The sequence below is a fragment of the Anopheles funestus genome, chromosome 2RL (genome assembly GCF_943734845.2).
Source record: "Anopheles funestus chromosome 2RL, idAnoFuneDA-416_04, whole genome shotgun sequence".
NCBI classification, from domain to species: domain Eukaryota; kingdom Metazoa; phylum Arthropoda; class Insecta; order Diptera; family Culicidae; genus Anopheles; species Anopheles funestus.
In genome coordinates, this window is record NC_064598.1 from 65,558,429 (window position 1) to 65,573,948 (window position 15,520).

The following is a 15,520-nucleotide window of genomic DNA, read 5'->3' on the forward strand; positions in this document are numbered from 1 at the left end:
TCTCGGCTGGCTATGAACTGATTCCCAAATAGCAAATATGCGGACATATCAAGTTGAAGTATGGAAAATAGGTTTTTGGCGTCAGTTAAGAATTTTTAATTGACTCACCATATGGGAAAGGATTGAAAATGTATCAGTATCTTTTATTGATCGTTCGAATAGTTTGTAAAATTATAGAGACATGTGATTTTTTAATATGTTTCTGACGTATTTTTGTTTTATCCAAAAATAATTAGATAATACAGCCGAAATGACCAAATAACTGCTGTATAATTATCGATATTAAGTTGAGACGTTGTAGATCTGTGGTAAAAACTTTTTTTTATTGAAATATATAAATCTGAGATCCTTTCTTGTATCAGTCAAACCAATTATCCAAATTTTCTATTGACTTGGCTCTCGTTGCCATTTATCACATACATAACTGGCCCGAGCCATTAAAGCTCCCTTTACTTTGATTCGAAATGTCGAAAGTATTAGTCTATAAGATAAGATTCTTCTCTTAATTTTAGTTTAAAAATTCAATGTAGAAGTTTATTTATTTGATTACTACCGGGCACCTAAAACTGTCATCTTTGCGTATTTGGCAGTTCCATGCATAGCTGTCACTTTTGCGCAATGGGGATGAGACTCCATTCTGGAGAAACGTCAAATTCGATATCTGCTTCACTTGTAAACAAAATCCAAAGCTTTTCATCACGATTGGTATTTGCGCGCCAATTTATGTAATTTATTTTGGATAAAATAGTGAATTTTAACTCCCAACGAAGTGTGGTAAGTATGTTTTGCAGTCCTTCTGTTCTGCTCACATTATTACTAAGCTGTAGAGCGGCCGAAACGATATTATTTTAAGCTTACATATTGTCAATGCTATTCTTTCGCCTTCCACGAGTTTCCGCTCGATGATTCTATTGAATGAGTATGGTGGAGTAAAGGAACTGTTAGAAACACGTTTTTGATTAAATTTTAAAGTAAACCTTAGTTACGATCATAGGATGAAATACGGAACTTGTAATGGTTCAAATTCCGGGATGACGTGACAAGCCAACTGAACCTCCTAGTATTTGGAATCGAATTAGTCGCCCCAACGGCTGGAAGTAGCTGGCATTTGTTATACTGGATTTGATGGAGTCGTCCATTTCACCTAAACTACTGCAACTTACTGGGTAGGTGCAGAAACTTTGTCAAGTGTTCCAGGGATATTAGATATGTTTTACCAACGTTGTTTTTTCTAGTTGTTGTTCTAGTTTCTATCGCAAAGTAATGCGGCCTGGCGTTCTACATTAATATTTTTTCTTCATGAATAACTCAAGTAAGTAAAAGATTCTTTTGGAAAATCTGTATAATTATCATTTTATTTAAAATAATAGGTCGTTCAGAATCAGTCTATGGTATTTATGTCTTTTATTTTTTATTAAATCTTGAACTGAAAAAAGACTTCGTGTTTTGAAGTTATCATTGAATAAAGCTTCTTTTTCGATCTCCTGAAATGACTGAAATTACTGGTCTGCTGGACCGGGTATCATCGAATGGAAAAGGTGGTATACTGTAGTACAGATAGAATGTAGAATGTAGTGGATGGAGCAGAACTCCCCATTTTCTTCTTCTTCTTTTGTGGCACTAGAATCTCAAGAGATCCTGTGGTCTAGCATTACATACTCTCTTTTAATTTATTTACCCGTAGCTGGATAGTCAATCCTGCATATGGGGGTTTGATTCGAACGGATTGGATTTGATCCATGGTTCTGTCGTGTATAGACCGGCACCGCTATCATCTCCACCACTAAGTTGCCTCTTTTCTTCTTCTTCTTATTGACTTATTGACGACCTATAAGATGATGCCGGCCATTTCAGGCTTACTACACTTATTTTTTTAACCTAACAGACTTGAACCAATTTGAGTCCTAACAAATTTATGAACCAATTTTCCAGAAGTTACTGATTGGCTTATTAATTCATAACTAATAATCACTAAATGTAAATGCAATTTTAAAAAAAGTTTACAAAAGCGTTATAACCTGATTTAGAATTAAGATGAATTTAGATAGATTTTATTTATTTTTTAATATTTTTTTTACATTACTTTACATTAACTTATAAAGAAAGATAAATAAACTTATGTACTAGCTTACAAAAGAAATAGGTATAAAAAAAAGAAGAGGAAAAAACAAAACCGGCTACAATGAACATTTACGGACTTCTTCATCTATCACAGCATTATATTTTATAAATAGCGTGGAAATATCTTATTGCAATCGATTACTAAAGTAGGAATTCTAAAAATTGTTAAGCAATACATTCTTTGATTGCCCCAAGTTACCGTAAAAGAAAAATGTTTCAATCATTTCTATTATCGATCGATAGTTGACTAACTGCACATTTAAACATGTTTTTTTTAAATCGCTTTGTACTAAAAACATTGAAATATGAGGAGAGAATTGCATCCCGAACACGGATAAAACGATTTCTCATTATTTACAGCGAGCTTTATCTGCAAAGGGTAGCTTTCAAGCTTCGGTGTGCTTGAGCTGTAAGCTTTGCAGTGTAGAACGAATACAAAAAGCCTTTGTTTAAAAAATCCGTTTTTATGAGAATTTATGCGCTTATTTCCATTCAAATTCCTGAATTGGTTTGTGGTGGTAATGCCATTACTGTTTCCTAGTTTGGACTCAGTACATTTTATCCATTTATAGGTTTATAGGTGTAGTAGTATCGTCTGAATAGCTGGCAAAGACTTCGGGAGATTAGCTCTCTTATGAGTGTGAATATGGTTTATTTAGAATGAAAAGTATTTGCCCTTTATGCAGAAATGGCTCGATGCCCTTGATGCAACAATACTCGAGAGCAAAATAAATTTCAAATCATTTCCCTTAATAATGTTACTCTGCAAATAGAGGTTATACTCCATCTAAATGGATTTATAAAATGAGCAAGTTGGACTTAAACTAGTAGCCTTATTGCATGAGTGTGTGGCAGATTGTTGAAACACTTTTTCAATTCAGTGGTCATCACTGTAACGTTTGAAAACTCTAGTGATCAATACAGAAAGTTCAATTTAAGGTAGCTCTTCTTTAAGCCCCTCGATGTTCTCTTCTACAATTGTAAGATATTTTGAACGATGGACATGTAAAGATTTTTAATTTTTCTCATCCATTGTGCCAATGATCAAATTTATTCCTTTTGAACTCATATTGATGGCGTTCACAGATTTTCTTGCGTTACTGTTACTTTATAATGTGTTGATATTTAATATTTTAAAAAATATTCATGTATAAGTCTTGTATAAGTCCATATAGAAGCTATCAATATCCAAGACGAGAAAGCATTGAGCGCTACTTGGTTGGATTTTTTATTTGAAGTTGGTTTTTAGTTAGTTGGTTGGCTTGGGATGTTTGGGAAATTGCAATTTCGTCATTCATTTCATTTTTGTAATCTTTTTCAAAGTTTATCAACAGTCCAAAGTTTTGAAAACCATAACGTTTGGTTTGTGAATGTTACAAAATTTTAGGGACACCTTGATTTTAACAAAACTTAATACGAGTTTTGCGAATATTGTACATTTGGAGGTTTCACTATATCCTCAGATGTCATACGGAAATAATTAAATTCCCGCTACCTAGCTTCCGATTGCAGTTTAAGTTTCCCTAACATCTAAAACAACCAAACCTGAAGATAAATTCGTTAAGATTGCTTCTTCCAAATGGTATCCGACTATCGTCAAGTTTTTTAATTTTCAATCATTTACCAAATCTTCCACCAGCTCTAGTGGCACTTTATCCGTCAAATGTGATGCTTCCGAAAGAAACACTTCCAACAGCATGATCACGTCTGTTGCTCACACGGGAAGGATCATTATTGCCGTTAACGGTCAAATGACTTGTTTCTTGTCTTTTGGTTCACTGTAAAGAAATGCTTGTACGCTCGGATATAAACGAGACTCGTGCATGAACTTTTAATTACTTCTCGAAGCAGTAAGAACGGCATAGGTCTCTGCAACTTCTTGCTGTTGATTCTCATGGATACGAAACATTACCCGTACATATCTGAGCAACGAGTGCCGACGCAAAGGCAAGATGAACACATAAATAAAGTACACTTTTACAACTGATAATTATGACACCGCCGACTAGCACAGAGGTTCGCATCGACATTACAAAAAGGCCGGCCGATCCCGTCAGTAATGGATGTTTATTTCTGTTTAATTGATCCTGAACGTAATTTGACTGATCAAAGTGTTGTAAGCCCGTTGAAGATGCGTTCTGCGCCGCCTTGCTCTAGCGACCGTTTCGAAGCTTCGGGTTTTCTAGTGCGAGTTCCTCCTTACTCATGCGTTTCATCTTAAACTTGCGCCTGCGTAAGATAAGAGCGCTTCGCGTAACGTGGCGCGATCGTACGAGATTGGTTGGTGTGCAGTTAATTAACTGCACACGAAGCGGTGGCGCATCTTCGCAAAAGGTACGAGAACAGGCTGTTGAAAAACATACGAATGGATACGAAATGGTACGAATAAAATCCACTAAACGACTGCCAACGGTAATCGTGGGCAGGGAAAGTTAAGTAAAAGTAATGGAAAAATTAACTTCTCACGTACGTAAACAAACATCTGGGCAAAATGGATAGCAAAAAAACCCACTCTACCACTCATGACATGGTTTGAATTATTGGAGTGGATTTTCGCAGATCGTTATTGGGCGCCGCCAGTTCGACAATAAATAATCGATATGTCATCATTACGCGGTAGATAATTCTTGGACACGTTTGCTAATTAAGTCATAAAATGTAATGCAGAACGTTAATTTATCTCTTTCCCGGGGTTTGATAGAAGCATCTTAATGTTATCACTTTTTTTTAGTACAACATCCTTCAGGCGATATTGCTAATTGGAAGTAAATCATACACACAATAAGCTTTTGTTTAGAGGTCCCTCACTATTGATGAATAATTTGATCGTTTTACACCTTTTAGATCCGATGATGTTCTTAACTGAGTTTAGTAATTGTATCCGTTATACATAATATATTTTTCACCCTTTGTTCTGTTTAATTACGAAATATATTGTCTTGTGTTATTTGCTATATAATAATTTCACCTGAACATTCTTTAGTTAAAAAAACCATTTAAATTTGCCAAAGCTGAGTACTTTTATTATTATTATTATTATTATTATTTATTAGTTGCGTATTATTAGAACCTTTGTGATAGTGCAGTAATGAAGTAAGTCTCAAAAAAGAATAACATTTTGTTTACTATTTAATCACAAACGGTAAAAACACAAACGAACTGATATAAAAATAGACATAGTACATAGACATAAATAAGAATCACTGGACACCAGGCTAGTTAGAGAAACGCTTTCAAAATTCTGAAAGCGTTTTGCCACTACCAACGAAGATTGTAATAGATTGTCTATTTTGTAGAACATTAACTACTTTAAACGTAAATTAACTAGGTACTGAAAATCAACCTTGTTGGCCTTTATTATAGACAGATAACGTAGATTAAGTCAGTGTTCTACGTAGTAGCAACAAGTTCATGGATCATACAGATGGCAAACAGTATAAAAATGCACAATATTCAGGCAAATTTCAAATTGCAGGTAGGGCACATTGCCTTGAAGTTATGTGCCAGAATTATGGCAAACAATTGATTGTGATGCTAATACTTAAGGAAGCTTCCTTTTTAGTCGCTGTTAAATTTGATGTCTCTGTTCTTTTGTTTTGTTTTAGTCAAGGAAGTTATCATTATATGTAAATTAGAGTTATTTTACACTTGAACACATGTGTATTTAATATTGTTTTTTTTTTTCGTTACAATTTTCTTTAAACACGGTTGTACAGTATAATTATAAAAATAAAATGTTGAACAATTTCAAAATGTCTCCTATTGGCCGCATTTATCACATTTATCATTTTTGGAAATTCCCCATTGCAATTCTTGTAATTTTCTTTTCATTTTTCCGTTGACTAGCATATTTCTTTTAGTTGAGGTAAGTTTCTTTTTATTTTTGTAACGCCACACAATTTTTCATCCTAACTTTTGGATGTTTCAGTGTAGTGACACGACCGGACCGAGTTCAAATCCCATCCGGACCGTTCCCCCGTAGCAAGGACCAACTATCCGGCTACGTGGTAAAATAAGTCTAGTAAGCCAGAAATGGTCGGCGTGACCTGTAAGGTCGTTAAGCCAAGAAGAAGAAGAAGAAGCATCTATTTGTAAATAAAAAGTTAAGCATTAATGCAGAAGATCCACCCCTCCTTTCGATTTTGGTAATGTCATTTGTTTCATCATTCTCTTCCTTTATTAAATGCATTTCATAAGTCAAGCTTACATACTTTCTTTTGGTTTTTTACTAAAATTTTATCTTTAAATAACAATATAGCTTGAAAGATGTTTTTTTCTTTATTAATACAATGTTGTGATTTTGTTAAAACATTATGCTCAATTCTGTAATTCTGTAATGATTCTGTAATCTTCCTTTTTGTATTCGATTGAAAAGTCTGAATCCCGAGCGTTTTCGTACTAAATGCATCTATACTGTTTTCATTTTCGTTTTGTTTTATCTCTGGAACTAGCATCAGTCCTGCTGTTAAGTTGCTAGAAATATATTTTTCTAGTACATCATACATTTTAATTAAATTAAATTAATTAAAGAGATTTAATTTCTAGCGAAAAATGTCAAAAAATGCTCATACATATTATTCTTTTGTTAGTCCATACCTTCCAGCACTTCCACTGTATGATGTTTTTTATCGCTTAGTAAATTTCATATATTTTATTTTTTTGCAAACAATGTTGTTAATACGAAAATTTTCTGGATTTTTTGTTGGCAAATAAATTTTGTGAGGCATTCCTTCTACAGATGGTAATTTTTTAAATTGATTTGTACTGTATTTTTAAATTTCAATAGGGTTTTTGAATATTGTAGTAACTGTCTTGCACGTACATTCGGATGAATTATTGGATAAAATGTTTAAACTTACTTGAAAAAAGATTATAGTTGAACAATGCAATTAAACATCACGATAGATCAGAATTCGGAGGACATGCATTATTAAACGAGACAACTTTGTTTATTTGAAATATATTTGCTTTCACCAATTTCACAACTCTAGCTACGAATTGAGGAATCTACAAAACAAAACACAATCTTTACAATGGTTTAATTGGGTAAATTAAACGATAACTATGTATGTAACATTATCAAAAATTACCATTTCCTTTACCAGATCTTATTATCCGATTTTACCTATCCAGTGACTGTGTTTGAGATCAAAGTTTATCATAATGCCAGTTTTGGGGTATAATTAACGCACTGTGCTACATTTTAACACTAACTTCCACTAAAAGCCGCCCATTTTTCCCATTCTTGCTCGATTGTCATTGTTTTAAAAGTTAGTCTCACTTGGCCGTTAGCGTTGAAGGAAAGCAACCCATCCCATCCTGGGGTTCATTAATTTTTCCAAAAAAAAAAAATCTTCCCTGGATTCGCCTTTCCGCCGCATTCCGTACACCTGCACCGTGGCAAATTTCTATACTCACGGCATTCGTGTCGCATTCTGCTCGCGATCAGATATTTCTGAGACGCTTTCTGGCAAGCGTTGGAAGGGTTAAAAATGAATAAAGCTACCCCTGAAGTCACTGATTTCAGTTCAACGACACACTGCGCTCCCGAGCGGAACAATTTATGTGTCCATAGTGTTTTGCGGGTGTGAGGCCAGTATCTTCCAACCACCCACGGTTGATGTGGAAAGCGGGTGTGGAATTGTTTTGAAGTTTTATTGTTCCACTTCTTGCACTTTCTCTTCGGTGGGTTCCCCCCTGTCAGGAAAGATTTCCACATTATCCAGGTCCATGACGCCCGTTTATTGGAAGACTGCAGAGCGTTGTAGCACAATTGTTGTTTCCCCCGTACTGGAGACCATTTCAAACGAGTTCAATCCTCACATTCAATTGTTAAAAATGCCGCGGGAATGTTGCTTTTAAGGAGACTAAAAACTGGGAACCCAGAACAGAGCATATCTGTTCGGAACGTTCTTGGTGAAATGTTTGGTGCTATCGAATGTGGTTTAAGCTGTAAGTTGGCAATGTTAAGGGTGACCCGTTGCTCTAAGGCATTCTAGGCGATAGACTATTGTACTTTAATGGTTTAGTATATCATTTTTTGCGCTAATATACGGACATTCGCGTCCGCCGATATGGACTCTGGTTGGTCTTTTGGGTTCTATCTGCCGACTTCTTTCTTTTGGTGGCATAATAACTTACCACCACATTATGGGTACGTTTAAGTAGCAACGGCTCGCAAGTGGCTCGCAGGGTTCTAAGGTTATGTGTTCTTTCTTTCTTCTACCACCTGTACCGAGAGCAACTGATGTGTTCCAACTTCTGGAGGGTCTTTACCGTCCGGGTGAGTTTAACGCTACAGGCCGGTACTGGAAAATCGGCATGGTTCCGCATCGCCTGGCAACAACCACAAATGGAACGGGAACGATGGAATCTTGCTTGTCACGGGCCGGAAAGCTAACCCCAACACTCGTTCCGCTGAACACTTTAATTTTATTACGCTTACGGGACGCTCGATGCTCGAGAAGCTACAGGTGACTTATTCGTCTGCTCGCTTACCTCAAAACCATGTTGAAGAAAATCGAGAAAGGAACGAAACACGTCCACCAGGGGGAAACATCTGCTAGTGAGGACACGCTGCAGCACGGATAGGCTTAACGACGGGTAGTGGTGCAGAACCTTGATTTAATCTCGGGCCATTGCCTTTCCACACCGTGTGCTCCAATAAATTCTGGAAACGTGGCCGTCTCACGTCTCGATCAGCATCGTAGAATTGTTACCAGATCACAGTTCTTTCACTGCAGGATCATAATCCAAAGATTCATCAGCTGCAACCAAGACGATTTAAGCTTTCTCTATAGAGGTGCATGGTTTGCGAAATGGTTTTTATAGTGTATGGTGAATGAAATCTAAAAATAGTTTTCATTTCTTAATGAAGAATGGAGCACACATAAAAAAACACCAACTTCTTCCGCAAGAATCACCTCAAACGCGCAAACGAAAGCAGGAGATATGGTTTGATGGTTTTTGATGCGAATGGAAAGAATGTGAAGCGTAGATAATCATTTTCCAGGGAATAATTCATGCCAATCGGCCAAACTCGACCGACCGACACAAGATGGCCGACTGGTGGTGAAGAAGCTTTTATTTCTTCGTTCCCTTGTACCGATTTTGGGGGAGAGTGTTTTGCTTCTGCGTTCTGGTACTTCGTGTCTATATGCTTTTAACTATCTGACTTCCATCCTTTCCGCACAATCCTTTGTAATTAGCACCGGTCGCTAGCACGGACACAGGGAACGGAAGATGATGACGTGCAACTAGGTGAGCTTATGGAAAAGGAGGTGTACGGCAGGCTACTAGCCCAGACGCATTGGTTGTTGGAAGGGTTGGAAGGTGAAGCTAATAATTATTCCACTGAGCAATATGTCGATAGTGCTGTCCGTTCGTGCACCGGTAACAATGAATGTTGATGTAGCTTGATGATGGAGATGCGAACAAACAGCAAACCTGCAAAAACTGGTAACGCACACATCAGACGATGGTAATTCAAATGATCTGCAAAAGTAATGGATATGGAGCAAGTAATTTTTCCTTTCCTTGTTGAAAGGGGTAAGAAAGAAAATGAAGAAATTTCATACTTTTTGCATCCAGTCGATGTTTCCATTAGGTTATTATTTACTGCAACATACCTAATTCACTTGAATCCCCAATCTCAAGCTTGGTTCAATTGTACACTTTTACTCATCTTATTTTCTCCACATCGATTTGATTTGTGAATCTTACTAATGACTACTGTTATTGAAAAAAATGTGACTTTCAAAAACTACTTCAAAAACACTAGCAATAGGCAAACAATGCCATTAAATGTATATTTATAGATAAAATTGGATCAATGGATTGACTTCATTCTACACTTGCCCATCGCCACATTTTTTCCATTGATTGATACACATTTTTTCCAGAACTTGTTATAAATTTCTGATCTGATACATTTACCTTGATTACCTCGCAATTGGGTACAGCTTTGCATAAACTCTGGGGGAATAGGAATTGCTCTTGATTCGATCGAGCTGTACACTGTATAATGATAATCTCTTGCTCTGGAGATGCAAATGCAAGCTAGAATGGGACACAAAATAGCAGTGTGATGCATAATTTAAGAAAAATGTACAGAGTTCCTTATAAAGAAGAAAATACTAAAATCGATTCCTCACGCCCTTGTCTACCAGACGATGGGCGGAATGTGATCGCCGTTGATCTACAATGTTGACCAAATCGTAAAGAGGTCTTTTGCTCTATCCGTTCCAATTTAATCCACGCTTATCATTAGCAATTTTACAGCGAAGTGTTGCACGTTCCGTAAACAAACCTCACCAAAGCACAGCGGCCGGTACAGGAAGTCTCACCCCTTCCCAGTACGGCAAGAGTCGGAGGCTCACGATTGTCGGAAACGATCGCACGTTACATAGTTACAGATATAATCTTCCACCCCACCATACTATCGGCGGTATTCACTTCGGAGCGTATGTGTGTTTTTCGTTTTTCGTTTATTGCCACCTCGAACCAAACTAACCGCAGCCCTGCCTATGATTGGCCAGTCAGCTAGCAAGCCAGCAAACGAAGCTACTCCTTTGCAGATTACTATTTTTGCGATGCCCCACAAATGGGGCTGCTTAATGTGGCTTTGGGCAGCGCCGAGGCCCTATTTTCTCATCAATCCCGATCGGCAACCGTGTATCGGGTTAAAAACGAAGCAAAACAAACAAACAAACAGCAGCCTACAGGTAGATCAGACAGGAATTAAGTGTTTGCTGGATGGTTGGCGGATGGAAAACTGAGGGATCAAGAATGAAAATGAATCCGATACGAATGGATATGGCATAAAGCCGCTAATGGGTATGGTGTGTGAGATCGTGCATGGCTGTTGCGGGTGGGGAATTGGATAGATCTTAGAAATTCACCATGGAAACAATCATTCCACAACAAAACAACTGTGGAGAATGTGTTTCGTTGCGTTGCCGGAGAAAAATGGGTCTTGCCGAAGTATTTTTTTTCTGAATGGAGTTATATCGGGGAATACGTACGAGTAGTGTGAGCTGACAGCTAAAGAAGGGAGAGTTTTCTCGTTCTTCGCCCGTGGGAAGCCGAATGGATCGGAAGGAAATCAAAACCCAACGAACTCCCAGGTTCGTTTCCCATCCCATTGCCATTGCCCACCCAAATTGCCACCGCAAATCGGGACGGATTGGAGCTGTGGGGAGGGTATTGATGAACCGGGAAATCCTAGAATCGATCCATAATCCAAGCCCATGGTAAGCGCTCAATAGTCCAGCTTCTTCTGGTGATTATCGATCGTCGAGGTTAGAATGGTTGATTTTGTGTTTTTGCTCCATTGTTACAGTGAAATCCATGGAAATGGGAATATTTCCAATCCAATAACGATCCCCAATGATAGGTTGTGGTGTGTTTTCCGTCTCCGGTGGCAGGGAAACGTGCGGTTCAGAACGGAACGTGTTGCTTAAGCATGATTTTCTTTCCCATGTTGCCCGGAAGCTTCTGTAAGGGGGAATTTCTAAAATGGTGTGTACTTTGCTGCTGACGTCTGAAAGATACGTCAATTAAGATGGTGTATTCTTAAAAGAAATTGTAATTATTGTGCTGTTTTCGTAAAATAAACAAAAAATTATTTAACCAAATTGAAGCGCATCTAAAATGAGTATAAAGCTTGTCAACAAGTATCAAGTGTCTCGAAAATATCGGCGTACAGATTTAACGTAAGAGTTACATTGGTTATAAAAATCTTGCAACGCTAATCTCCCGAAGCTTTTATTTGATCGCAGAGTATTTTGACTTCAACGTATCACAAGCCAATTTGCGTAGTGAGGGAATGTATTTAAATGTTATTCTTCTTCTTCTGACGTTTTTGTATCGTAATCTATTTTAATTGAGATATAAATTATATCATATACCCATGACGTAATTTTTATTCTGGTTCTGATTCAACTCTGATATTGCACATGATCTTGTGAACAATTACTAAAATTCTAATTTTTAAGACACATTAATATATTTTACGGATTCACATTGTGAAAATTTAATAATGTTTTAATAATATTATGTTCAGAAAAAATGATTTTTAACTATCCATTTCATGTGATCGCAGTGATGAATAAAGTACTATCCAAATTATACGGTCGCGAAAACCCCAAGATGTTAAGACCCATAAAACATTTAAAATATTGCCATCGAAAATTTAACAATACTTTTGTCTCACAAAAGCGATTCAGCTATCTCTTGATTCTTAAAGCAACTTCAAGGATACATCTGCAACTTTGAATCTAAGGGGAAATTAAAGTATCACTCGAGGTTTTCGTTGGTTCTCTACATGTATATCTAATGAATCCTTATGAATCCTTAAAATGAAAGCTTATTTTTGCGAGGACTTTTTGTGACGTTAACAAGAACTTAGAGTAGAAAGTTAAACGTTACAAAAAGAGAACCTAAATGCTTCTTATGGTTTTAAAATAAGCGCATGAGAACTCAGAGTAAACAAAGACAGACCAAGCTCTTTTGTGGATGAATCAAATGTCATGTTGATAGCATAACATAAATTTTTAACATAAGGTTAAACACAGCCATTTATAAAACATGAGTTCCATAAACCAGGCATAATTCAAACTTTTCTAATTTCTCATCAATTTTGTTTTGGAAGTAATTGAAGTAATTGAAGCCATGCGGCCTGGCCGTCTTGATTGAAAAAAATAGATAGCATAAATTCTACAAATACAAATGTTAAAAAACTTAGTGGTGATAAATATAATTGTTGTACATATTAATGCTAAATAATTGTGCAAAATGTTAATACAAATAAATAAGGTTGCAATTCAACCTCAATTTTATGAGTGATATCTAAACTAACTTTAACCTCAGTACTAATCGTGAACAACATTAACCACATTTGCATATTCCCCATCATCCGGTAACCCATGACCGGATTTATCAAGCGATATCGGTAAGCACCAATTTACCGCACACGCCGGCTTACAAGACCGCGAACAAAAAGCGATTGGATTGGAAAGAAACGTGAACCATTTACAATTACCGGGACTGGACAACGGTCATTTCCTTCTGTAGAGCGAGCACAAGATGATTGATAAAATTATTAGTAAATATATTGTTGTAAAAATGTTTCCACGTCACTTTGAAAAATTGATAATTGACTTAAACTCGCTTAAAAATTAATTCACGAACATAACTCCAATCGTGCTTATTCATAACCTGTTGTCTTTCAATGTTTGGTGCAGTTTTATTAAATTCAATAAAATTTGTTAAACTCTTTTAAGCAAGTTTGATCGTAATTCATAATAAAAAAAAGCCGAACATAGATTTTTCTTGTCCGTGTTTCTCGAACATCAGCCAAGTGTGGCCGGCTCCAGGACGATATGTTTTATAGTTCTGGCACCTAACCTTCCCGCTACCGAATCGGAAATCAGCATCCAGGAAGAAATTACCAGCCGAAATGATTGCCACCGTCGCCACCGCCGTCCATGCTCAATCAACTTCCACCAACGACGCATCGGCTTCCCGTCGTAATATTATCGCTCCCTACATCCGCCACCTCCCTGTGTCCTCCACCCTATTGCTTTCTTTCTCTCGCTCTCTCTCTCTCTCGATCAATCTCCTGGTAGCCATTTTTGAAGTTTTCTTTTCTACACTTTAGCAACTAATTTCTTTTTAGAGCCGCCCGGGGCCGATCATCGACCGTGCACAATTTGAGCACAGTGCAGAAAAACACCGAAACCGCCCGAATCCGGCCTCCGATTTCCACTACCAATCTCAATATTTTGCCCAGTAATGATAAATAATTTCCATCTCCTCTGATAATTGATATTTTACCGGAAGTTTTCCTTCCACCCTATGCCCTGTTTCCCTCGAATAGGGGTTTGTCGGCAACTGGCCAGTGTTGGCGTTTTGTTCGTGTTCCTTTTCTTCATTTCTATCTCCGCTGAGGAAGCACTCATTTTGGCGCTTTAGAGGGATGATAATAAGTCCGTGTTTGCCGCTGCATTTTGATGAGTTATGATTTTTTGTTTTTACTTGGAAAGTTAATAAACTGCGTAGGATTCCGTTATTAAAGACGGAATAAGAAGTGGTTTTTTTGTGTAGTTGTGAAAATATATAGGTTTCATATTCATAATTACTAAACTTAAGTAAAACACTGATGTTTTAAACCTCCCGGCATATTTCGCTATTCAAGATAATATTTCTAATTTGTAACTTTAGACTACATTTGCATTTCACTCCTGGCTTACCAGGAAGTCTAACGTAGTTAATGCAAATTATAAAGCGGACATTAAAACATAAGTTTGATTTTGGTTTTGAGGTTTGTATTATCAATGAAAAAATGTACAATACAAAATATGTTTGTCTTTCCATTCTCAATATTGTGTTTTTCTTCCTATATTTTTCTGAACCTAAAGCCTGTAAAAGGAACATCAAATCATTCAAACCTTATGATATTGTCTAATGTTAATGTAAATTGTCTAATTTACAATTAACATATTCCCTTAATTTGTTTGTATTAGATCGCCCCTTAATTAATTTTCCATTTAAGCTATTTTATTTTCTGGCCTCTGTTTATACCACTCTTACACACCTCCTTTTGTACTAAATTCAGAGACCATGGCACAGATTACGGCTGGTAGCATGAAACACTCTCTTGACCTTTTGTTGTTTATTCTGCCAACTTGACAAGTGTGGACCCCAATAGGGGAAAGCAAGCCATGGGAATAAAATGTTCCTTATATAAGAACAGATTGTGAGAACTTGAAAAGTTGCTGTCTAAAGCCATCCTAAATGCGGCCTGGTTCGTAAGAAATGACAAACAATCGCTACCTTCCATAACATTTGTTCTTACGAGCATATTTCATTCACCTTTTTGATCTCGCGTTCGTGGGGAAGAAAGTGTTATGTACCTTTTACTCTGTGAAATGATAGTTGCATTTTAAAGTCGAGCTTATACTACACGCAATGGACGTTTAGTTAGCAAGCTGAATAGCTTATAAAACAATTCAAAGTAGTTTTGCAAATTCCTTCTCCCTAAATAAACATAAATTAGCGGACTATCTTTTCTTTCTTTAAAAAATATTTTTAATATTATTTGTAAAATGTATCAAAATCTAAAATAACTTAAAGCAAAAAGTGTTTTTTCATCATTCGGAAGCCGACAGTTAGATAAAGAACCATGACCACCAGCTTGTTGGTGGTATAGTTTATTGCCTTTTTATACAAAAAAGAAAGAAACACCAACCAATTACAGCACTCTACTCTTGGTTCATCATGACACCGTTCGACCGAGTGTCTGATGTTATAAGCCCACCAAGAACTTGGTTTTTTCGTGGTAATGTTTCGTGTAACTCGGAAGGGTTAACTACTCCCTGTATGACCCTTGCAGCAGGGT

The 15,520-nt window shown here is 36.8% G+C and overlaps 1 long non-coding RNA gene across 1 annotated transcript in view; it reads left to right on the plus strand.

Moving 5' to 3' along the window:
• The first annotated feature begins 74 nt into the window (after positions 1-74).
• The window catches only part of LOC125765610 (uncharacterized), a 34,304-nt gene continuing 18,858 nt past the window's right edge, over positions 75-15,520 (plus strand). The window contains exons 1-2 of the long non-coding RNA XR_007418566.1: positions 75-1,166; positions 1,236-1,312. This is a non-coding gene — a long non-coding RNA (uncharacterized LOC125765610). The remainder of the gene's footprint in view (positions 1,167-1,235; positions 1,313-15,520) is intronic.